Genomic DNA, 25576 nt, shown 5'->3' on the forward strand with positions numbered 1-25576 from the left:
TGAAGATGCGAGCTTTACTCAATGAACTTTTGGTTGTAAACTCATCACTTAATTTGTTTGTTCAACTTCACAGTTTCTGTTTGTAATGACTCGTTTCTTTATCTCTTTATATATATATATATATATATTGATACGCAGTAACAGCCGCTATATACAGCTGCATGAAAGAGGAGGACGAAGTGAGTTTTCGTTTGATGCTGGACTGGCGCCATCTTGCTCGTCGAGTTCTGTGGGCTGTGAATAGATCATTAAACGAGTTACTCGTAACATTATTGGTGGAGGTGAACTTCCCCCGTACCTCGATGGAGACGCGCACCGGTCGCACCATCGGCAACCTTTCGACATCTTCCACTGCTGGTACTTCCTCTACGCCGCCCTCATCAGTCTAAGCCACCACCTATCACTCTTCCGCACCTCCGGGATCTCGGAACTTTCTCCGGTGATGGTACGATCCATCTTGACACTTGGCTAAACCGGTACGAGCGCGTCAGTGCTACTCACCGCTGAGATCCCACGCTCATGCTCGCCAACGTGCTTTTCTACCTGGACGGCACTCCCCGAACATGGTTTGAAAGCCACGAAGCCGACATAACAAGCTGGGATCTCTTCAAAGAAAAGATACGCGACCTGTTTGGTGATTTATCTGGTCGTCAGCTCGCTGCGAAGAATACTCTTGCCACACGGGCCCAGGCTTCTACCGAATCGTACGTCTCGTACATTCTTGACGTCTTGGCCCTTTGTTCCAAGGCCAACCAGTGCATGACGGAAGACGAGAAGGTTAACCACGTCTTGAAAGGCATTGCCGACGAAGCTTTCAACCTGCTGGTTTTTAACTACGTCTCGAGCATCGACACCATCCTTAAAGAATGCCGACGTCTCGAACAAGATAAAGCCCGCCGCGTAGCCCGAAGCATAATGCGCCTTCCGAACACAGCGGCCACTTCTTCGTGTGACGACGCCTTCCATAAGCCCCTTGATGTGACCACCTCACACGCATCCTTCGTCGAGAGGTCGAGGCAGCACAACCGGTAGCCACGCCATTACCAACAACTGCGCCTTCCCCGACCACGATCTCTTTGATTCAAGCCGTCGTTCGTCAAGAGATATCGAATGTCGGCCTACATCGTGTTCCTGCCGTATACTCTGCTGAGCCTTCTTATCGTCCCCCTTCTGCTCCTCGCATAAAACGCAATCCGTCCGAATGACGTACCCCTGATGAGAGGCGCATATGTTTTAACTGTCGACGCGTTGGTCATATCGCACGTCACTGCCGCAGCCGCTGGGCTCCACCGTCCCATTATGCACCTCAGTATCCCGCCACTTCTGTCTGCCAGTCGTCCCCATCGCTTTCTCCATCAACGCTCACAACATTTTCCACTCCTGCAGCATCTCTGAGCAGACCTCGCTACAACCGGTCACTGTCCCCTGCTCGTCGTCAGTCCCGGTCGCCCCCACAACGCCGTGCTGCCTCCCCGACCTATTCGCAGCACCTCCGACCGGAAAACTAGGCTGTGCAGCTTCTGGAGGTAGAGCTGCGTTGACGACCCTTCGTAAGAAGTCCTGGATTAACGTTAACAACGAACCGGAACCTTTTCTACGTTACTGTCGACAATGTTCGTGTCAGTGCATTGATAGATACTGGCGCGCATGCGTCCATTATGAGTGCTAACCTTCGCGGCCGACTTAAAAAAGTTGTCACGCCCGCCCTTAACCGAGTTGTACGAGTCGCCGATGGAGGAACTGGCGCAATTCTTGGCTTGTGCTCTGCGTGAGTGTCTTTTCACGCAGAGCACATTTCCGTGCTCGGTCACCCTGTCGATGCCCTAGGCGTGCGTCCAGACCCAGAGAAAATTCACGCAGTCACGAACTTTCTCGTTCCGAGGGCCACAAAGGATGTACGCAGTTGTGTGTGGTTGTGCTCATATTTCAGACGCTTTGTTCTTGGCTCACTTTGATCCATTATATCACAGTGATTCGCCGTTCCACCATACGTTCATTCACCCTGCTTTGTACATTTCCGCACGCGCTGACCATGATCATAAAATGGAACCTATATTTTCTCACACAAAAAACACCAATACTCGCCCCTTGTCTTAGCGATAACCGAGTGGAACGCTCTGCCTGCCAGCATTGTAACGCATACACAGCAATCATTTTTTCAGTCGGCATTATCTGCGATCCTTGAATGTGTTGGACAATCCTAGGCTTTGCTGTATAACGTGTCGTGCAGCTTTTTCAATGTTCTCGCTTGTGAAAGCCATGCTGTGTTATTTCTTGCTTACTTTGGTGGACGGACTGTGTATCCTTCGCATGTTTTCTTGTCTTCATTTCTTATTAAAAAATTGCTGTTGTCACTGATTAATGTATGAATCCCCCCTTATGTAATGCCCAAGAGGCCCTTAAGGTATATAAATAAATAAAAACCGAGGTTCCAGCGGACGCCAGTGGACACGGCATAGGAGCTGTGCTATTGCAGCAACAACGGGGACACGACCGTGTTATAGCCTACGCAAGTCGACTGCTATCTCCAGCCGAGCGCAACTATTCCATCACGGAGCGCGAGTGCCTCGCCCTTGTATGGGCAGTCGTCAAGTTTCGTCCATACCTGTATGGGCGCTCATTCCGTGTTGTCACGGATCATCACGCACTCTGCTGGCTAGCCTCCCTAAAGGACCCCACAGGACGTCTCGCTCGTTGGGCCCTACGCCTCCAAGAATGCACGTTCTCTGTAACGTATAAAACAGGGCGATTACATCAAGATGCGGATTGTTTATCCCGCTACCCTGTTGACGAAGCAACCGATACTGACGCTATTACGGACGTTTTATCCGTGTCGCAGCTGTTAAACATTGGCGAAGAGCAACGTCGGGATGCTTCTTTACGAGCCATGATTGACAAACTGGAGTCGACGCTTCGTGACCCGTCCCTACGAATGTTTTGGTGAAAGACGGGATCCTATATTGCCGTAACCTTGATTCCTTTGGATCAGACTTACTTCCTGTCATCCCAGCGCACCTGTGTTCCACAGTCCTGCATAAACTTCATGACGCTCACATGACGGGTCATTTGGGCGTTTCTCGCACATACGATGGGGTACGGCGTCGTTTTTTTTTTTTTGGCCTGGACTTGCCCGCTCTGGTCGATGCTATGTCGCCGCCCATGAGCCCTGTCAGCGTCGCAAAACGCCGTCTGCCCTCCCGGCCGGCTACCTTCAGCCGATCGAAGTTCGCACTGAACCTTTCTTTCGAGTTGGTCTCGACTTGTGGGGCCCTTTTCCAGTCTCCACAGCCGGAAATAAATGGGTTGCTGTTGCCACAGCCTACGTGACGCGGTACGCAATCACACGAGCTCTCCCGACCAGTTGCGCTACCGAAGTTGCGGACTTTCTGCTGTACGACATAATATTAGTGCACGGAGCTCCCCGCCAACTTCTCACCGACCGTGGCCGCACGTTCTTATCAGATGTCGTTCATGAAATCCTGAGGTCTTGCCCTACCAAGCATAAATTTAACACTTCATACCAACCCCAGTCAAAAGGCCTCACGGGGCGCCTCAAAAGGACCCTAACTGATATGCTTGCCAAAAACGTTGCGCCAGGCCACCAAGATTGGGACATTCATTTGCCGTATGTGACGTTCGCCTATAATTCAACTCGTCACAACACTGCCGGCTATTCACCCTTCTATCTCCTATATGGTCGGGACCCAACTCTACACTTAGACACTTTGCTACCTGCGGCCACTGAATATGCCAGGGAAGCCATTGCCCGCGCCGACCACGCGCGCCAAGTCGCCCGTAACCGTTTACAGGCTTCACAGGCGCACCAACAACAGCTCTACAATTCTCACCATAGGGACGTGCACTTTTCCCCGGGTTCTCTCGTGCTCCTCTGGTCACCTACTCGGCGTGTGGGACTGTCTGAAAAACTGTTGTCGCCCTACACTGGAATATTCCGTATTGTTCGCCAAGTGACAGACGTCACGTACGAGATTGTTCCAACCGATCCAACAAAGTCATCGTCAGCTCCGAGTGACACCATTCACGTGGCTCGGCTAAAGCCCTATTAGCTTCTTTCGACATCATCTGCGTAGATTTAGCACCGGGGCGGTGTATCTACCACCGGGGGTTACGATACATAACAGCCGCTAAACACGACTGCATGAAAGAGAAGGGCGAAGTGAGTTTCGTTTGATGCTGGACTGGCGCCATCTTGCTCGTCGAGTTCTGTGCGTTCTATATAGATTATTAAAAAGGTACTTGTAACAAGTGTTTTGAGAGGCTCTGAAAAGCCGCTCTTCTAGCTTTCGCTGTGACTGTGCTGCGTCTTCCGAGCAGACCTGGCGCTTTTATAGAGCCGCGGAAGCAAGGACAGGTCGTTTAATGCCAATTTAATATTTGGATTACAGCCCAGTAGAAATAAGCAGGTCTTGAAGTGGCGTACACGGTTTCTGTGTCGTCAATAGCACTTTAACGAAGTGATTCCGCAACCAGTACTCCCCGCTACATCAATCGTTCATGAACTGCAGCCCGTGTTAAGGAAGCATCGTTGAGGCGCACTGCAATTCCCTCACACACGCTTTAGCGCCGAAAGGTTTTCGTCCCACGTGAAGAGAGTGGCCGATTTGTAAGCCCAATCGCTCCTTTTTTTTGGCTTCGTTACGTGTTGTGTTCCACTCGAAGTTTGTCATTTAACGAAAGTCCTGGATGGCACCATTGAACCACGACAGGCTGTGGGTAACGAGTAGGGAAAGGGTGAGGGGTGAGGGGAAAGGTCAATGTGGAGGCTCTCATCCTAATGAAGAGAAAGGAAACACACCCACGTTTAGACACCACAGGAACAGCAACAGCAGCGTCCGCAGAGTTTCGCGCATCGGGGAACGGATCATTAGAGTTGCTTTCGTGGCCCGACGATTCCCGGCTGGCGGAATGAACCATTAGGGAGCCCAGTTGTCGAGCACTTCGCCACAGACGCTCCACGCGCCTTTTCCTTCTTTTTTTTAAAGACGACAGTTTTTCTTGGGGACCTTCGACGCAAAAATTTTGGTCTGTCTGTTTGTCCACCCTAAACGATACCCCGAGCGGCTGACTCGATCCGCAGCACCCACCAATATGACCCAAGATTTAGCATTCATACTGGTGCGATTGTGAAATTAAAAGAAAAAATTGCGCGTATGTGAGGTACCATAACAACACGTTATTATTCTATATCTATGTATTTTACTAGGAAATGCATGCGTAAGTGATTCTAATGACCGTAGCGTTTATCACGCTGCGCTGACAAAGCGACGATTGCACGAAAAGGCAATTGTTTCTAACGCTTTGCTAAGACGACACGGTGGTCGCGCCTACCCGTCGACTTGCGTTCTACAGCTTATCGCCTCCAAGACGGGTGCGCACGCCGCACTCTTCGTTTCCCAAGATAACTGCCAGATAGCGCACATGTCTCTCGTGTGACGTGACTTGATGCGCTCGTTCGCCTCCGCTGCACACTCAAGGCACCCTAACGCAGCGTCTCCAGAATACCATTTACCAATATCCTTGCACAGAACATCAAGTAAGTGTTTTGTGCACTCTCTCCAGACGCAAGAATATCCTATTTTGACAACATTTGCAGTGTAACATGCCGATACGGGGCCAATTTTATGATCCATTTAACGCTCCCTGTGACCGTTATTCGCGCGATATCTCGGCGATTTCAATCACATGTGGAAGAGGCCTGACGATGGAACCTACCTCTGTCATTTACCAAAACTTCCGTCTTCGCTTGCTTCCTTACTCCCTTCTTCTGTCTTAAAGTGTGGATGCTTGGGCAAGGTAATACTCTTCGAAAAGAAGGCTTTCTTCTGTCGTTTTTTTTTTCTGTAAAGGAGATCAGAGCGAATTGGAGCACGCCTGGACAAACTCTCTTGTTTTTCTTTTTAGAAGCGAAGCTTCTTATAGCGGCACCCGTTCGTCCCCCGTAGTATATAACAAGTATAACATTTTGACCTCCAAGGTGGTGCCGGTGAGAGACTTCTGTGCATTGTTGAACAATAAAAAATAGTGCTCAATGTATATGTCAATGACTGCTAATGGGGAATGAGAGACAGGAGCATTCGGCTTTTAGTTAACGCGCAGGCTGCGATCATCATTAGCAGCCATTGGCATGTGCATTGAGCACTATCTGACAAGAAAGGGTTGCTACGTTATACTCGCTGGGTGTAACCTCCTTAGCTTTAGAAAGGTTTAGCGAGCGTTGAGCCGCAGTGCCATGAATACAATGAACTTGTATATACCATGAATGAACTCGAGGTGGTTAAAAATGGGAAGTAGATACGAAGCGCAAGCCGTAAGAAAGTAAAAGCCGAATTGTCCGCCTCTCATTTCCCATTAGCAGCCATTGGCATGTACATTGAGCACTATCTGACTGATAAAGTTTGCTGCGTCATACTTACTGCGCGTAACCTCCTTGGTTTTCGAAAGGTTTAGCGAGCGTTCGGCCGCAGTGCCATGAATACTGTGAACTAGTATATACCATGAACTCGAGGTGGTTAAAGGTGGGAAGTGGACCCGAAGCGCAAGCCGTAAGAAAGTGTGCGTGTGCCAGCTCTCGTTTAGTCCTTGGAATGTCCGCTGGATGGCGGTGCTTCTATATGGGGAATATATGATGAAAAGATGCGAGGTGGTGGTACTTGGAGTGTTGAATAGATGGACGAACGGACACATAGGCAGATGCATGGATGGACGCAAGAATGGACGCAGGGGCGGACGGGCTGATGGTCGCATGGACGGTCACACTGACGGACGCATGGACGGACGGAAGCAAGAACGAATGAACGGACGAATTCTTCGCCCCACTCTTCATCATTCACTCCGTGGATATGCTGCAATTTTCTCTCTTTCCTCTTCTTTTCAGAATATTTTTTGATACTTGATACAAATACAGGAATTTTACGTGTGTTTAGTATACATCAGAAGGTCACAAAGTCGAAGACACTATCGAGAAGGGCAGAATATACTAATGCATTGTGATCGCAGGAACAGCAGCCCTTTTCATAAATATAAATTAGACTAAAAATATTTGTAGCAGAAGTGTAAATTTATATACAATGTGAAAACAAATTATACACAATGAAAAAAAAACGAAGCAATCAGCAATGCTAAGCAGTTAGTTATCTCTACTCTGTGAACAATGTAAGTTCATCTGCTGGAAAGCTAGCAGCTGCATGTGGATTGATGTTTAGTGACAGCCTTCTCGAAAATCTTAATGACTCCCGCCTCATTTTTAAAGACGATGCTCTTTCTTGGGGACTTTCGGCGCAACAATTTTGATCTGTCTGTTGTCTGTCTGTCTGTTTGTCTTTCTGTCTGTACAGTTGTCTGTTTGTCCACTCTTAACGGCATCGGGTACTTGAAACGGCCGACCCCATCCACAGCGCCCACCAACGTTGCTCAAGGTTGAGCGTTCATGCTTGTGCAATTGTCAATTGAAAAACAATTTTTGCGCATGTCTGGGGCACCATAACAACACGTATGCATTCTGCATGTGCGTCTCTTACTAGAAAAGGCATACATAAGACATTTTAAGGGCCGTAGCGCTTATCACGCTGCGCTGATCATGCAACGCTTGCACGGAAAGGCGAGTGTTTCCAACGCTTTGCTAAAACGAAACGGTGATGGCACCTACACGTTGCCTTGAGTTCTACACCTTACCACCTCTGAGATGGGCGCGCATACCCGTCTCAGAGACACGCGCTTGGTTTTCGAAGACAACTTCCAGATGGCGCTTATGTCTCACGTGTGACGTGACTTGATGCGCTCGCTCGCCTCCGCGCCTCGCTCGAGGCACTCTAATGCAGCGCCTCCGAAATACCATTCACTGGTTTTCTTGCGCAGAACATCAAATAAATGTCTCGTTCACTCTCTCCACACGCTTATTTTTTCAAAATCGCTATTTATCAGTGACTATCGCGCCCACTGCGTTTATCAGTACACATTCTCAGGCTTAACATAACAGACCTCTTTGAACGTTCTGGTACAATGGCCACTGCAGAAACATGATAACGTACGTTTAAAAGACGCGTATTTTGTTTTAAGTATCACTCATTTTGTGCTCACGCGATATCGTACAAACCAACTTAAGGCAAGGCATCAATATAGCATTTGTTTACAACTTTTGAGGGCTTCAGCAAGGAATTCAGCAATGGTTTTCAATATCTTGCAGAATACTGCCAACATACATGGTTTTTGTTAAACGTTTACGAAATGTCTAGAAATGGCGTTCCACTATTTTGGGGCACTTCTCTAGTGAAGCTGAACGCACCTGCATTTGATTCAAATATTTCGCTCACTTGGGATACCGTGGTTTCAAGTTCCTCATCTCCACCAAATATCAGGTAATCGTCTGAATAAAAAATTACGTTATTTATAAAATAATCTATAGCACCTGCTAAACGCTTTTAAATCTTGCTAAAGTGTAAATCTAAAATAACTGTAGAAACCCTTGAACTAATACACATCCCTGATTTCTACACATAAATGCCTTCCTTTCAACTACACCAGCGTCGACTTTAAATGCACTAAATTACTGTATTTACTCGCACAGCTTGCGCACTTTCTTTAGCAATTTTGTGACTGCAGGAAGGGAGTGCGCAAATTACGTGCGGATTGGGCTTGCGGTGCACACACAAAAAAAATGTGCAATAGTCCCAACGCTCACAGTATATAATTTAAAAATGTGTTCATAACTTGGAGCAAGAACGAAGTGCCCTGGTTTATTTAAAAGGATTAGCGCACACTAAAACCTGTCTGATCTGTCGAGCGCGGTCTGGTCAGAATCACTGATCGAGAGGCCTGATTGAGAATCCCCTTCGCAGCCGCTGTCACCGTCCTTCCAAAGCGCATCGCCCTCGGTTCTGTTCCGCGCGTTCGAATGTCACATTTTCTTGAAGCTCTACTCAACATTGCTGGGACCCAAGACACAGTGATACCGGAGGACCTAAGCATTCCCACGTAATTGAAAAGGCCTTCAAAAGTAAGGAAAACTGTATTAGCAAGCGCGGGCTCTTCTGCTTTTTCCCGTACCGATCGCCCCGATCGTCACACTTTGAAGCATTTCACGCTGAAGTGCTTGGCGGAAGCACGACTCCCGTTTTCTTCGGATAACTTCATAATAGCGAACTTGAATTTGGTCGTATATATAATTACTGTAGCCCGACACAAGAGAACACTAAGAACACATTGGATGGATGGCGAAACCTAAACTTTCGAAATAAACGAAGCGTGCATTGCAGTGTGGTTGCAGAGAACGAGAGGAATAGTTGGCGCGACAGGGTCTCGCATTCCTCCTGCGCCGAAAGTTGTCCGTGTCGTGGCGCGATCACGATTGTAGAGATGGAGAGATAAATGGGAGAAAATCATGAAGGAAAGAATTGGGAAAACAATCGAGCGGTTCCGGCGACCCGTCAGCGTAGACCCGTCAATAGGTTTGGGTCTTTGGGTACGTATGGTGTTCTAGTAACCCTAGTTCGGGGGATGACCTCGAAAGAAGGGACTTCGCACTCGCAGCCCGTTCGACTGCGCTCGCCTGATCGGTGGGGAACAAGACCGGCACGCCCGTCGAAAGATTCCGAAGGTCCCAAGTTTTTATCCGCGCGCCAGTGAGCTGGCTCAGGCGGGTCGTGGAGTGCCAAATATGCGAGTAAATATTTTTTCCCGTAGAGCTTCCAATATATTAGGGGGGCGCAAACTATGCGAGGGCAGAAACTGTGCAAGTAAGTACGTAAATTTCTAAAAAAAGCCCCAGTAGTAACGCCTCATTTATCAGCAAAAACCGTCATGAGCCGTTGTTGTATAACAAAGTTATTACCATGTTTCAGCAAGTCAACATGTGCCACAGAAAAACAAATGTTTTCATTATCCATACTTAACGCTTTACAGCCACCGAAGAGATCTCAACTGGAACCTGAATATTACGCTGCGACATTATGCGTGAAAAATTCTTAATCTGATCTCCCCCCACCATGGTTTACAGTCAGCCCCTTCCGCGTTTGCCATCTAATAAAATTCACTCAGTTACTCTTAATGACCAGCGGTTATCCTACCTACGCACTATGTGCTCGGCGCATGTCTATTTGTTGTTTTTGATTTTAAACATGATATCCTAAACCCCCGTTTCTTTTCTGACCCACTCTGCTTTCTTCCTGTCTCTTTTTGTTACACCAATCATTTTGATTTCCATAACTCCCTGCATCACCCTTCATTCAAGTTAAACACTCTTTGCGAGCCCCCAGGTTTCTGCTCCGATGGTAAGTACCGGTACGACGCAACTGCTATACCTTCCTCATGACGAATAGCGGTAATCTATTAGCGATTATTAGCGAATGCCTGCTCAATGCGCCCCACCCCATCCTTATTCTTCTAGTTATCTCACTCAGGTGATGACGAAATCTAGCATACACCATAATCCTTTTCTTTACCCTCCACACCCGTATAATTACACCAACGTGTGCGCATTACCCCATAGACATGTTTTCAAATGTACGAGTTGTTAGTCTGGTACTGCATTCGTGCGGTCATATCTTCTCTTGTATCCACAAAATACAAAATGAGAACAGAGAAAAATTAATAAAGACGCAGTAAACCAAACACGCAGTAAGGTGCCTATAAATGGGTGCTCGAAAAAAAGCAAGCTTTCGCGCTACCGTTATATCGCCAACCTCTGGGATACAGAGAAACATAACAAAAAGAAAAAAATGGCAGATCCCACGTACAGAGGGAATCGATGATATGCGAAGCACGAATGAGACATGTTGATATGTCAGTTTGAAATCAGCACAACGTTACGAGGTGGAGGTAAATAATGCCGCACATGACTTCCGTGTCATGATTTCATGTTTGAATGTCTCGTTTACCTTCGTCCTCTATTCACGTCAAGTGATACGAAATTTAGTATATGTGGAGCTAGCGAAACGGCCGCGAGCGGATCATGCAGGGCCCAATATACTCCAACGTAGCATCGACGCACCCGCACGCTGGGTAAAGCGACGCTACGTTAGCAAAACGCGAGCACTCTATAGTCTGTTGCCAGACATGACCAGCGTCCGTCGACGCGGCCCGACGGCAACCGGCGCGAAATGCGACATTCTGCATTTCCTGCCGATGCGTTACGCAGACACTACTGCGTCTCCCTCTTTTTGTGACGGAGGAACGCCGGACGCGCTGCAACGCGCTTGCGTCAAAGCAACACAGCGAGGAACGCGCCTGCGAGTATATTTTAGGACCGGCAACGCCGACGTGACGCGACGAAATCAACGCTATCGAACACGAGCACCGCCTAACGTCGAAATGTATTGGTGCCTTGACTCTGGCATGTAGTCATATTCTCACATGGCACGCCTCTCATGGTTATCATGTTCGTACCAGTCACATACCTTTGTCATCCATTGGCTGGACATAATACCAAATTTGGCATATGTGAAGCTAGTGAAACGGCCACGAGAGCATCATCAGTATCGCATCGAGTCATGTTGTTACATGACACGCATGTCGTGATTATCATGTTTGGATGTGTCTTTACAAATATCATCAGTTCGCATCACATAATACCTAGTTCGGTTCATGTGAAGCTAGTGAAACGGCCGCGAGCGCAACATGAGCGTAGCACGCAGTCATGTTGTTATATGACACGCATCTCATATTTATCCTGTTTGCACCAGTATAATAACTTCGTCATCCATTCACGTCCCGTAAAAGACCAAATATGGTATAAGTGAAGCTAGTGAAACGGCCGCCAGGGCATCATGATTGTTGCATGTAGTCATGTTGCTACATAACACGCATCTCGTGATTATCATGTTTTCACCAGTCACATACCTTCGTCATCCATTCACGTAACGTAATACCAAATTTGGTATATGTGCCGCTAGCGAAACGGCCGCGAGCGCATCCTGAGCGTGGCATGTAGTCATGTTGTTACATGACACGCATCTCATCATTATGTTACAGTCTGTCGCTGGTGTTGGCCATGCCATCATTCCATACCATACCAGTCTTGCTACATGCCATGTGAACGAAACCACTACAAAAGCTGCAGGACCATGAAAGGTAAATCAATACATTCATGACCTACATGTCATATTTTCATGTTATAAGTAGTCAAAGACATTGTTCATACAGTCATGTTACGCCATACCAAGTTAGGTATCGATAAAATTATCATGAACGGCCAGGAGAGCTAAATGTCGTAGGCGGATAGATAGATAGATAGATAGATAGATAGATAGATAGATAGATAGATAGATAGATAGATAGATAGATAGATAGATAGATAGATAGATAGATAGATAGATAGATAGATAGATAGATAGATAGACAGACAGACAGACAGACAGACAGACAGACAGACAGACAGACAGACAGACAGACAGACAGACAGACAGACAGACAGACAGACAGACAGACAGACAGATAGATAGATAGATAGATAGATAGATAGATAGATAGATAGATAGATAGATAGATAGATAGATAGATAGATAGATAGATAGATAGATAGATAGATAGATAGATAGATAGATAGATAGATAGATAGATAGATACGCTAAAAGTCACCGAAGTTCGCTAAGAAATGCTTCGCACTTAAAAAAAAAAGACGTCGTCGTTGAAAGATCTTGCACCGAAGTACTCGGGCTAGCGGCGGTGTTTACCCCAAGTCCTTTCCAACAGAAATAGAGACACATGGATGTGCTCCGCATGCTTTAGTGGGGAAATAAAGAAGAGCCCGCGCTTCTTTCTGGGACCTTCACTCATATGTCTATCCGCTGACGTTTCGCGCGTAAATTGGATACGCGCGCATGCGATATCTCGCGTGTGTGTACCTAAACCAGGCAACCGAAGTGGGATGCACTTGTATTTCTGTATGGCCCCTTACAAGAGGGCGCAGTAAACAGGATAACTCTCACAGAGAAAGCTAAAAGTGGGGCAGGTGACATTAGCACTTGCAGAGTGTATGACCATGCAATAAGGGGAAAAACGAAAAGGCTTAACGTCGCCCGGCTTACGAAGAAAAACTCCCGAGGGTTCATTTGAGGGGGGGGGGGGGGAGGGGGCCTTCTCGCTAAGAATGTACGCTGTATGAGTATAATACCTGTACGCTGTATGAGTCCGCGAGAAAGCACTGGACGAGTGCACGTTTACCATCTGGCTCGACAGTTTCGTATAGTGGCTTCTTATTCAGGCATTATACGAGGCTGAGCTCTTACGCTAAGCTCTTCATTCACTCTGACGTAAGCTCCTAGATTTTCGTAAGCCGGTCATCAACAGGTCGCGGTACCGTGCTGTTGTTGAGCTGTTTTCGCGTGCCACTTGGGGATTATGTAATCAGCTGGGCTCGCTACAGCCAGTCAGAAAAATAAACTTTTTTCTCTGGCTTTTCCAAGGTGTACCTGTGCTCTCGCTTGGGCTTGACAGAGCTTGAGCAGAAGGATGACACGAAAAGATTAGCACTGCAAAGGGCCCAAATCCTTCATTGTATTTTAGATGCACATTGTCGCTTTTAGTTTGCCATTTACTCGAACTACGGGTCTTTATCCCTTATGCCTTTCATGGGAACCCGATGACACTTCGTAAGAAAGAATTTAGATGAACAGCCCCTTTCACAACGTGTGGTACAACTGGTGACGAGAACGGCTCACCGCATAGGTGGCATGTTTAAAGAACAAAACGTATGATTTCTTCTGTTCTACTAGCACATAGTGAGGTATTCTTGAGTTCATCTGCCCGGACCACCACGTGTTTGCTGATGAACGCTTTGTTTTAGGAAAAGGGGTTGGTGTCATCCACTAGATAGAACGTTGAAAATTGATTCGATTACATGCTGAGCAACGCGACAGGTGGCCTTTTTTGCGTCTTTAGTTTCCAAATTATTTAAGGTGTACCAACGGCGAAGCCCATCCGACAATTGCAGAATGGTTATCTATTAAAAACAAAATTGTTTATATTTCTTTGTGCCTTGAAGTTATGCTGTAGTGTACAATATAAAGCACAAACAAAAACTTTTAATTTTACTTTTTTCTTAGATTGATCAGAGTCGGAACTAACTTTGCGTTCTGCGAACACTATCACATACAACTAAAAATTATTTCTATCAATATATGTTTTTAAAGGTAAAAGAAAACAGCCAACAATAAAAATTCTAGTGGCCCAGCAACGACCGCACTGCCTCACAACACTTTGAGCATCTTCTTGGGCTGACGCTTATAAACTTGCAGGGGTACCGTTCGAAATGAAAACAAGGACTTAGTAATTTAATATATGTTATGGGGAGTATTGTATGATGATTTATCAGGGTGTTTCAAGTTGCGTGCAACTATTTATCGTACTGTGTTTCCCTTTGTCAGTCAAGCCAAGCAGAACGTCTGATTTTGGGCGTGTACAGTACAATCCACTTTTAAAAGAAACACTACAGTTTGCACCGTTCATATAGCTGGCCCTTTAACAGCAAGTGGATAAGAAAACAATGTTTACGGGTGGCAACAGTGTGAAAAAAGAAGTCAAACCCGTAATTCACCGATTGTCCTATTAAAATCTAAAGCATTATGTTCTTGCAAAAGAATCAAATCCAAACATGCCATGCACGCAAGTGTTCCTTTTAAAATGATCCTGTCTCTACAGGAGGACTAACTTAACCTACCTAAGTATGTGCGTGATTACTTACTACTCGTGAGCTGTTAGATTGGTACTGCCTCTGCACATATTGCGTTGTACTCATGGACGTTTTTTGCCCTTGTTAATAATTTTTGGCTCATTTTGTCGATTAAACAAGAAAAATTCCACCATCGGTTGTTGATATCGCTTCAGTATTAATAATATTGAAAATGAATGCTGAAAAGTTCTTCCTAGCATTATTTTAGTCAGCTTGGAAATGCACCCCCCCCCCTTTTCTTTATTATTATCCAGTTTTATAACCTGCTAGGGAGAAGATAAGAATGAAAAATGAGCAAGCTCCCAGATAGCCAAGTGAAACTCCCGAATATAACATATATTTGCACTCAATTTCGAGGCACCGTATTTCGACCACATGCACAAAATTGAGACCGGCACTGAACGTCGGCCACATCGATGCGCGTATAGGCAATGTATAATGTCTTCCCCGTCGTAACTTATCCTTCCTCCGTGACTGAGCCCACTTATAGAAAGACGCATTAGAAATGCGCATTAGAAATGCGCATATGTATAATGTATACCCCTTCACTTTAGTCAGGAAACTCTATCCTCTTCACCCGTACTTTGTGTCGTGTGGCACTCGTATTTTATATTCTGCGACACTTCCCCCTCTCACATCTTTATTTTTCTCTGTTTTTTTATTTTGTTGATGGCGGCTCTCACAACCCCAACCATCTTTTCTGTATAACGTTCGGACGATTTTCAGTCCAGGAATTTTTTTCACACATTACTTCTCGCACCTTTTCATTCTGTTTTACCCCTTCATTTCAGACCGGGTACAAAAAAGGCCCAGTGCGTCTGATACACGTCCGTGCGAAGACCTCTCATTTCACCTTGTTTATTATTTTCTAGGCGCTTTCTTTCCTTCCGCATCGCGTATCGAGACTGCCGCTGCCATGGAACGATCGTACGATTTACCCAGAGCTACGCATCTGTGGCAGTTGAGCGCGATGAATGCAGCTTTCTGTATTTTCCTGCGACTCGATAATTTTTCTTATTTTCATGCTCGCTGCGATATTGCGTGATCTTTCTTTTAGACTCACAAGTCCGTTTTCCAAACATCACATCTGTGAGTACATCGTCGCATGTACACGCCTACACTGCCGGCTCCTTTTCTGGCGCTATCGTTTCGTGAATGTTTTTCTATTAATATTTACGTTGTTTTTTTTTTCTGAGATGCATGTGTGCTCTTATAGTACTAGTGCCCTTGCTAACTCAGTAAAGAGCGCTTGAAGAACGCCATTTCTTTCAAGCTAAATGATCCGGAATCAGGGGAGCAAAGGGAAAAAAACAGGACACGCGATGACCTCGACTGCTTGAGACATGTTTCCCGTCGCGTCTGGTTTTTTTGGTGACGTTCCTTTCGAACGTAAGCTGTTGCTGCACTAGCACCCCCCATATTTTTTTCCTTTTCAGTTTTTTCATGTACTTCGAAATTTGCATTTGACTTCGCTCCGTTATTGATGTCTCGACTGTTTGGATTGAAGCCGTAGGCCAGACTTTGGTGTGTTGCCATCCCGCGTTGTTTATTCAACCATCTGTTTGAGCCCCTCTGGTTCTTCATTTTTGGCGGCGCATACACTTCGCTTTGTTTTTTTATATCTTTATATCTTGAACGCGTTTTCTTGACGCGTGTGGTGTTCACATTTTGCTTTTTTCAAATAACGCTTTCAAATACCTGAATTTCAATGCTAAACTTGCAGTTCACTAGAAATAGGACTGATTGCTCAGTTGAAGCACAAAGGACTGTGGAGATAGTGGTTGCTCAGTGGTTTTCACTGCGACTGTCAACAAGGCACACACGCCACGCGATGCTGCAAGCTGTGGCCGCCAACACAAAGAGTGACAATAGTGTCGCATTGCAGTTAAGCACAACGTGGGGGATGCATTGTGAGAGCTTTATAGTATGCCGGAAACTACTACTAGTGGCGACATTTTTATACGGACCACTGCACACCACAGATGTGCGTGAAGCTGGTGCCCCGCACGGCTCAAAGTTGGTGTAAAGAATCGGCGACACTTCAATGTGCACATGTGCGCCAGTTGATTTCTTCAATGTGACTGCATTCATTCTTTGTGCACGCTGTGGCTTGCAGGTAAACCTAATTTATTGAATGGCATTGAGTCCTTACGAACCACTGCCACGTCTTCTTGCTCGCTGCTTTGTATCTATACATGGTTCCCTTTAGAGGGATACGGTGTGATTGTTCTCTTCCGCAAAAGCTCGTTTTTTTATAGGCACAATTATAAAAAGATTTACGGCTACTGGTGTTTTTCGATAGTGAAAATATGAACTTTTCGCTTTATGTTTCTTTTCTCATCAATGGGGGCGCATTATTTCGCTTTTTTGCAAGACCTTCCGACGCATTACGAATGCGCATGCGTACTACGTGCGTCTCCGTTCGTGACGTCTTTTCACGGGCTATTCTTCATTTTCAGCCTTCGTTCTTTGTTCACTTTCTTCATTCGCTACCACTCTGTCTTCAAACCATTCACCTACAACAACAGCCTCTCTCTCTTTTTTTTATTATATCCGCTCTGCTTTCTAAGCTCCATGCATCCGTTTCTTCTCTTTATGCATCTTTTTTTCTCTACAGAATACACTACTCCATACAGAAGCAGCTGCTTTGCCGTATATTATAGCACATAGCATATATATATATATATATATATATATATATATATATATATATATATATATATATATATATATATATATATATATATATATATATATATATATATATATAAGGGAAACAAGTATATACTTAAGGGCTACTTTTTCGTATTTTACACAATAATAATGAGATCCAACAGACAATAATGCCAAGGAAGGTATAGGGGAAGTTATTACGCCAACTGTAATGTAAATGAGAAGAAAGAAAAGCTGGTGAAAAGATAACTTGCCGTGGGCAGGATCCGAACAGGCGACCTTCGAATAACGCGTTCGATGCTCTACCCCTTGAGCTACCACGACAGCTATCTTCCCAGCCACTTTATTGAGCATCTATGTCAATTTAAACGTGGGAGTGTCAGTACGCGCCACTAGTAGCCATGGCGGCGAGTGTGATACACTCTTTATGAGCCTGATTGGCGTCACGTAGCACGTGAACTTATTACTAACTGGCAGCTGACCAACAGTCCCCCGTATATAACCTAGAGGCACCAAGTCTGCCAGTACGAGACCCTCGTTAATGAATAAGGGAAACAAGTGTATACTTAAGGGCTCGTTTTTCGTGTTTTACACAATATTAATGAGATCCAACAGACAATATTGCCAAGGAAGGTATAGGGGAAGTTATTAGGCCAATTGTAATGTAAATGAGAAGAAAGAAAAGCGGGTGAAAAGATAACTTGCCGTGGGCAGGATACGAACCTGCGACCTTCGAATAACGCGTTCGATGCTCTACCACTTGAGCTACCACGACAGCTATCCCCCCAGGCCACTTTATTGAGTATCTATGTCAATTTAAACGTGGGAGAGTCAGTCAGCGCCACTAGTAGCCATGGCGGCAAGTGTGGTACACTCTTTATGAGCCTGTTTGGCGTCACGTAGCACGTGAACTTATTACTAACTGGCAGCTGACCAATATGGTACACTCTTTATGAGTGTACCTTAATATTGTGTAAAACACAAAACGAGCCCTTAAGTATACACTTGTTTCCCTTATTCATTAACGAGGGTCTCGTACTGGCAGACTAGGTGCCTCTCGATTGTATACGGTGGACTATTGGTCAGCTGCCAGTTAGTAATAAGCTCATGTGCTACGTGATGCCAAACAGGCTCATAAAGAGTGTACCACACTCGCCGCCATGTCTACTAGTGGCGCTGACTGACACTCCCACGTTTAAATTGACATATATACTCAATAAAGTGGCTGGGGGTATAGCTGCCGTGGTAGCTCAAGTGGTAGAGCATCGAACGCGTTATTCGAAGGTCGCAGGTTCGAATCCTGCCCACGGCAAGTTATCTTTTCACCCGCTTTTCTTTCTTCTCATTTACATTACAATTGGCCTAATAACTTCCCCTATACCTTTCTTGGCATTATTGCCTGTTAGATCTCATATAAATATATATATATATATATATATATATATATATATATATATATATATATATATATATATATATATATATAATCCTGGAAACTCTTCTCAATATTCTCATGAAGCACATGGTCTAAGGCGAATGCGAGCGAACACTCCTTAGAACGGAGCAGAGCGTTGGTGGTCGCATGTTACAGAGAGCGGTGCGCAAACGCTTGAATTATCGACCGTGCAAGTTTCGCACCATACAATAGTCCTGTTTTGGAATGAAAAAATAAAAATAAAATCGCTCCTAGCTCGAGAGTTTTGTATTCAAAACGTTCCAACATTAGTCTGACTGCGGTAAATTGTCCACATGGAGCCCACTAGCAGAGGCCGCTTTTGTCAGTGTTGTCTCACGTGGACGAGTGCGAGTTCTCGTCTCTTGGGAGCTGGTAGTTCAGCGTTCATCGCAGAAAGACCGTTTGCATAGTTAACGCGCACCGCTCGCCTTTTAGCGCCACAAGGCGAGAGCAGAGGCGATGGCGTCCACTGCGCTCACCGAATGAAAGTTCATTGCTCAAGCAAATGAACTGTCACGACATGACGTCAGCGATGATCCATGCCGACGTTCCGAGACCCTCAGATGCACTGCCCCTAAACCATAACCAGTTACCAGTAAAACGTTACTCGTGAATACTTACTGCTCAAGTTTGTTTATCGAAACTACCCCCTTTGTTGCGTATCTAAAAAAAGCTCCAAAATTTCTGAGAATATACGTTCGATAACATGTTGTTGCTACTTTCGTTTAGAGCTCGTGTAGGCTCCCACTTCAACGTCTTGCGATTAAAATCAACTGTACGTGTTTTTTTAGGTTTACGTTATCACTTTTGCGAAGTGTAATGGCTGCAAACGCTCCGTTTTTATGCATGAGCATGCAGACAAAAATTGTTTCGCGGATAAGAATTCCTGGATGTAAACCTCATTTTACACGTGTCATGATTAACACACCATTAGGTGTGCAAAATTTGCTATAAGTGCTAATTGAAAGTTATTTGTTTCTTTTTCCATCACTCTGGATAGGGGGGGGGGAGGCATGGGTGCATATATACATGAAATATTTTTTTTTCTGAAACAAATTTAGCTGCGAGTGTAGTGGGGGCAGTTTCGTTCTTGTTCCATTTGTCTCTGTAATTAGTGCCCTAATAATCATATGGTATACTGGCATATGACTGCGCTGTCCAGTACTATTGTTCAAGTTGTCACTCCAAGGTCACTATTATGCCATAGTAATGTTATATCCAAATAAATTGTGATGTTACCACAAACCTATGGCAGACTGATGCTAAAAAGCTTTAAATATTGCCCCGAAAGTGTGCAGTGCATTTTCTCAACGAGGCACTAACATCTTACTTCAAAGCATAAGGCGCAACTACATCTTAGAGCACTATAACAAACCAAAACACCAGAACCAGCGGCTGCACAAATGGGACCTGTAAATGAAGTTCTGTATGCCTCCAAAATTAAAGCGAAGCATATGCATTATCCACCGCATTCGCCTCAATGTGGCTTACACGAAGTGTATGTCACAAACAAGCGCTCAGAAAAGAGCGTACCGCCGAATTCTGGCGACAGTGACGATACCAAGCTCCGGAGAGATGCCGCAAAGTCATTTCTAAAGAAGAAAACAAGCATCCAGACTCCCCAGGCGCACCGTCTCTTCCCCTCGGAAGCGTAGTTTTGCCGACCAACCTTCTCACTTCGGCCACTGAGCAAGCCCTGGAAAGATTTGGAAGGAAAGGGGCGTGGTGATGCAGAGTTGCCTAACGAGTTGCGCATGGTCCTCGAAATGTCTCGCTCTTTCCCCAGCCTTGGCTGTGCATCGCGCCGACGAAACGATTAGAATTTTCTGGAATCTAGCGCGAAAGGTATTTAAGCGAGCAACGGAGAATGGAAATCAGGAGAAGAAGGAAGTTTGCGATAGAGTACGTAGGGTCTTTCCGCGGTGTCGCGAAAGCTTTTGTACCAGTGACAAAGCAGGAGATGAAGTCAGTTTACGCCAGTGTGCCTAGGTAGGAGCTGAAGACAGTTTACGCCAGTGTGCGTAGGGAGAAGAACAACGCTTTGCGTGAGTGTGTGCAGGGTCATTCCGCCGGGTCAGTGAAGGCTTTTGTCGTCAGTGACAAATTAAGTAACGAAGAGGGTTTCCACCTGAAGGGTGAAGGCTTGCGTTACAAGCAGAAGAGTGTGCCAACCGCCAGAAAGCGAAGATGCGTCCTGCAATCACAACGCGTGAAAGAAAAGCCGACGTCTTACCGGCGAAGAAGTTTGGTGCTTAGAGAACAGCCAAATGAAGACGCGAGGTTTCCTGGAAGAGAAACTTCGGGGGCAGGGGACCGACAACAGCACTGGAGATTGAGTTTGTGATCCTTGGAAAAGTATCATTCGGACTTTGTTCAAAGTACTCTGGACTGAATAAGTTTTTGAACGCTTTGGTCTTTAGGGTTCTTGGTTGTTTGATCCATGTGTTTGCAATGTAGCGTGTATTGTTGTTTGTGTGCGTTGTTTCAAGTGCAGTTAAATGTATTGTGTAGTCGATTGTTTGATTAGTGCAATATTGTACTGAACACTTGCCGAGTGCGCATGTTTGTGTATTGTTTGATCTGCCATACTTGAGCATATAATTTTGTTTTGTTTATCGACTCTCGGCTCTGACTGTTTTTTTGGACCAGAGCCGGCGTCTGCTGGTGCGTCAAATAGGACCGCTTATAATTGTCCGTGATTTCGTGGTGCAGTTCAAGACGCCAGTACTCCAGTCCTTAGAATTAGCCCGGCGATCGCCTCCCTAATTACCGGCACCCGTGACAATTATTATGGCATCCGCGACAGGACCTTTCAGGTGGAAAGTGTGTCCAAAGTAGTGACAAAGAACCTGGAGTTGTTGTTAGTGCTATCGTAACAGTTTTTGTGTGTTGCTCACCGTTCTCATTAACGAGTGTGCAGAGGGTGTTTCGATGGACTGAGTTAGGCAGATATCTTGTGCACGTGGCTAGAATTTTATTTGAGAGGCACCATGGATCTGGAGAAGTTAGTAGCTCTTGGTGAGAAGATTGATCTTTCTGGCGCCGAACTACGGAAGTGGGTGAGCCAGAAGGAGAAAGTCGATGGAGGGAGAGATAGGTTGGCAGCTGGGAAGGCCAAGGAAGAAAAAGTAGTAAAGCTGGAGAGAGAAAGGCTGGCAGCTGAGAGGGCGAAAAAAGAAAGAGAAGTGGAGATGACGGAAAGGGAACGGCAGCAGGACCACGAGATGGAACTCGAGCGGCTCCGTTTGCAACAGCGAAGTGAAACTCCTGTCCAGGCTAGAGTTGAAAGCAGCGAGTGGGAAGATCATGGCTTCCACTTGAACCCAAGCAAGCTGCTTGTGGCGTTTGACAAAAGGAAGGACGACTTTAACGCGTACCTCCACCGATTCGAGACGATTGCAAGGAGCCAGAATTGGCCGGCACATTATTGGTCAAGTGCTTTTAGTACCTACCGTACACACTGAGGCGAAGCTCAGTGTGTACGGTAGGCTGACGCCGACCGATGCGGCCAACTATGCAAAGGTGAATGCTGCTTTACTGAAGAGATTTAGATTTACTGTCGAAGGTTACCGGGACAGACTTCGGACAGCAAAACAAGCAGATGGTGAGACAGCTATGCAGTACGCCGCCCGACTTAGCCATTATTTTGACCGATAGATCGAACTTTTAGGCACCACGCAGGAGTATAATAAGCTTATAGAGCTCCTTATTAGAGAGCAATTTCTTAGTTGCCACCCAAGCCTGTCGCTGTACTCGAAAGAGAGGAGAGCTAAGTCACTTGAAGACATGCTTTATTTGGCCGACAAATTCTGGGGAGTGCAAAGTGGCACAAATCTGGCCAAGAATAAGAAGGAATGTCCCGAAGATTTCAAGAAGTCGGCACCCGAACAAAATCAGCGTGCACCGGAGAGTGTTCCACGATGTTTTCTGTGTAACCGAGTGGGTGCAACAGCTGTCGAGCTAACTTTACGAGCTTTACAGTTGTAAAATGTTTTAAATGTGGTCAGACCGGGCACAAGGCAGAGAAATGTCGTAACGGAATGAGTTAAACTCACCAAGCAGCCTATGCGCAGGTGGCAACAAAAGCCGATGATGACGACGTCACCAATGAATTCGTAGAGTTGAAGAATGGGAAGAAACTTCCTATTGTAGGTGCTCTAATGACAAAACGGATAACCGGTGCTACGAAGGGAATGTCAACGCTGTCTGGAAAAGTTGCGGGCAAGAAGGTTACAGTGTTAAGAGACACCGGTAGCTCTACTGTTATCGCGCGGAGAAACTTGGTATGGGAAAGTGAGTTAACAGGCAAAAAGAAACTGGCTCGCCTAATTCACAGTACGATTCGGATGCTACCTTAAGCTGATATTGAGGTTGAAACACCATACTTCAGTGGGAAGGTTATTGCCCTGTGTATGACGACCCTTATGTACGACCCCATCATCGGAAACACCGACAGAGCACGACGGCCGAACGATCGCGAATGGTTCGGGGAAGACCCGAAGATGGAGCCCCTGGCAACCCAGCATTCGAGAGGTACAGTAGAAGATAATCCCGTAAAGGATTCCACTCAAGCTCAAGGTGAAGCCGCGGTGCAAAATAAAGGGAATCGGGAGGGCATCGTGTCGAACGAGACAACGTGCCTTGCAGCTGGACTTGTGGCGGAACGATCTCAACTGACCAACAGTGAAAAGGTGACGGAGCCAGCCAGCCAGGCCCAACGTCGTACGTGAAGAATCTGGTGAATAACCAAACAAGATGGGTTGAACGTTATCACCCATTAACGTGGTCGGAAGTGTCCACGATGGCTGAGACGCCGCCTCAGATACCGTTGCTTGAAAGGGCTCATCGGAACAGAAACAAGAGCAATAAGAATAGATCGAGCGAGCACCACAAGCAAGGGCGTAAGCGCAGCACTAGGTGCAGAGGATTGCAGATTGGGTTGGATTTTCATGCGTGTGGCAGTGTTGAGTGCAATATGTAGTGTTATTATTGATGTTATCCTGTGTCACAAGTGTCAAAATGTTTGCTGCGGTGACGTGATGTTATCGATATGATCGTGCAATTGTTGTAAAGACAAACATTTGTACGTCTGAGTTGTTAAATATGTGTGATGGAGTGTTCTACTCATGTACCTGTGGTTATATTTTGTGTGTTGTGAGATTGAATTGCAATGTCCAATTGTATTGAGTGTTCGATTGTGAATATGATGCGTCATGAGCGATGGACCACGTTACGGACTCTTAATTTGTGGTGACTGTTGGCGCTCATTTGAGTGGAATAGAATATTATTAGACAATATTCCTAAAGTGTGGGGGGGGGGGCAGTTTCGAATAGGAACGTTCAGAAATGAGTGCAGTGCCGAATTCTGGCGACAGTGACGATACCAAGCGCCGGAAAAACGCCACAAGGTCAATGTTAAAGAAGAAAACAAGCAACCAGACTCCCCAGACGCACCATCTCTTCCACTCGGAAGCATAGTTTCGCCGACCAACCTTCTCACTTCGGCCGCTGAGCAAGCCCTGGAAAGATCTGGAAGGAAAGAGGCCTGGCGATGTACAGTTGCATAACCAGTCGCGGACGGTCCTAAAAACGTCTCACTCTTTCCCCAGCCTTGGCTGTGCATCGCGCCGACGAAACGATTAGAATTTTCTGGAATCTAGCGCGAAAGGTATTTAAGCGACCAACAGAGAATGGAAATCAGGAGAAGAAGGAAGTTTGCGATAGTGTACGTAGGGTCTTTCCGCGGTGTCGCGAAAGCTTTTGTACCAGTGAAAAGGAGGCGATGAGGCCAGTTTACGCCAGTGTGCCTAGGTAGGAGCTGAAGACAGTTTACGCCAGTGTGCGTAGGGAGAAGAAGAACGTTTTGCACGAGTGTGTGCAGGGTCATTCCGCCGGGTCAGTGAAGGCTTTTGTCATCAGTGACAAATTAAGCAACGAAGAGGGTTTCCACCGGAACGGTGAAGGCTTGCGTTACAAGCAGAAGAGTGTGCCAACCGCCAGAAAGCGAAGATGCGTCCTGCAATCACAATGCGTGAAAGAAAAGCCGACGTCTTACCGGCGAAGAAGTTTGGTGCTTGGAGAACAGCCAAATGAAGACGCGAGGTTTTATGGAAGAGAAAATTCGGGGGCAGTGGACCGACAACAGCACTGGACATTGAGTGAGGGATCCTTGGAGTATCATTCGGACTTTGTTCCAAGGACTCTGGACTGAATAAGTTTTTGAACTCTTTGGTCTTTAAGGTTCTTGGTTGTTTGATCCATGTGTTTGCATTGTAGCGCGTATTGTTGTTTGTGTGCGTTGTTTCAAGTGCAGTTAATTGTATTGTGTAGTGGATTGTTTGATTGGTGAAATATTGTACTGAACACTTGCCGAGTGTGCATGTTTGTGTATCATTTGATCTATCATACTTGAGAATGTACTTGTTTGTCTTGTTTATGAACTCTCGGCTCAGACTTGATCTTTGGACCTCAGCCCGCGTCTGCTGGCGCATCAAATAGGACCACTTACAATTGTTCGTGTTTTCGTGGTGCAGTTCGTGAGGCCGGTACTCCAGCCCTTGAAATTAGCCCAGCGATCACCTCCCTAATTAACGGGACCTGTGACAACGTAACACCCACTTGATTGGTTGTAATGACACACGTCCCGATTGTAGCCCCTGTCAGTTGTCAGAAACGCTCGAACATAAATTTTGTGACTGTCCAGCGTATGCAAGCGAACGCCAGCAACTTATATGTCGAATGAACGATACATTCATCGACCATGA

The 25576-nt window shown here is 45.9% G+C and overlaps 1 non-coding gene across 1 annotated transcript; it reads left to right on the forward strand.

The window, feature by feature from the left end:
* Positions 1-18595: 18595 nt before the first annotated feature.
* On the forward strand, positions 18596-18668 carry TRNAT-CGU (transfer RNA threonine (anticodon CGU)). Its single transcript has one exon. It is a non-coding gene; the product is annotated as a tRNA-Thr (tRNA).
* Positions 18669-25576: the final 6908 nt, after the last annotated feature.

Source organism: Rhipicephalus microplus, unplaced genomic scaffold (assembly GCF_043290135.1).
Source record: "Rhipicephalus microplus isolate Deutch F79 unplaced genomic scaffold, USDA_Rmic scaffold_63, whole genome shotgun sequence".
In the NCBI taxonomy this organism is placed as follows: Eukaryota; Metazoa; Arthropoda; class Arachnida; order Ixodida; family Ixodidae; genus Rhipicephalus; species Rhipicephalus microplus.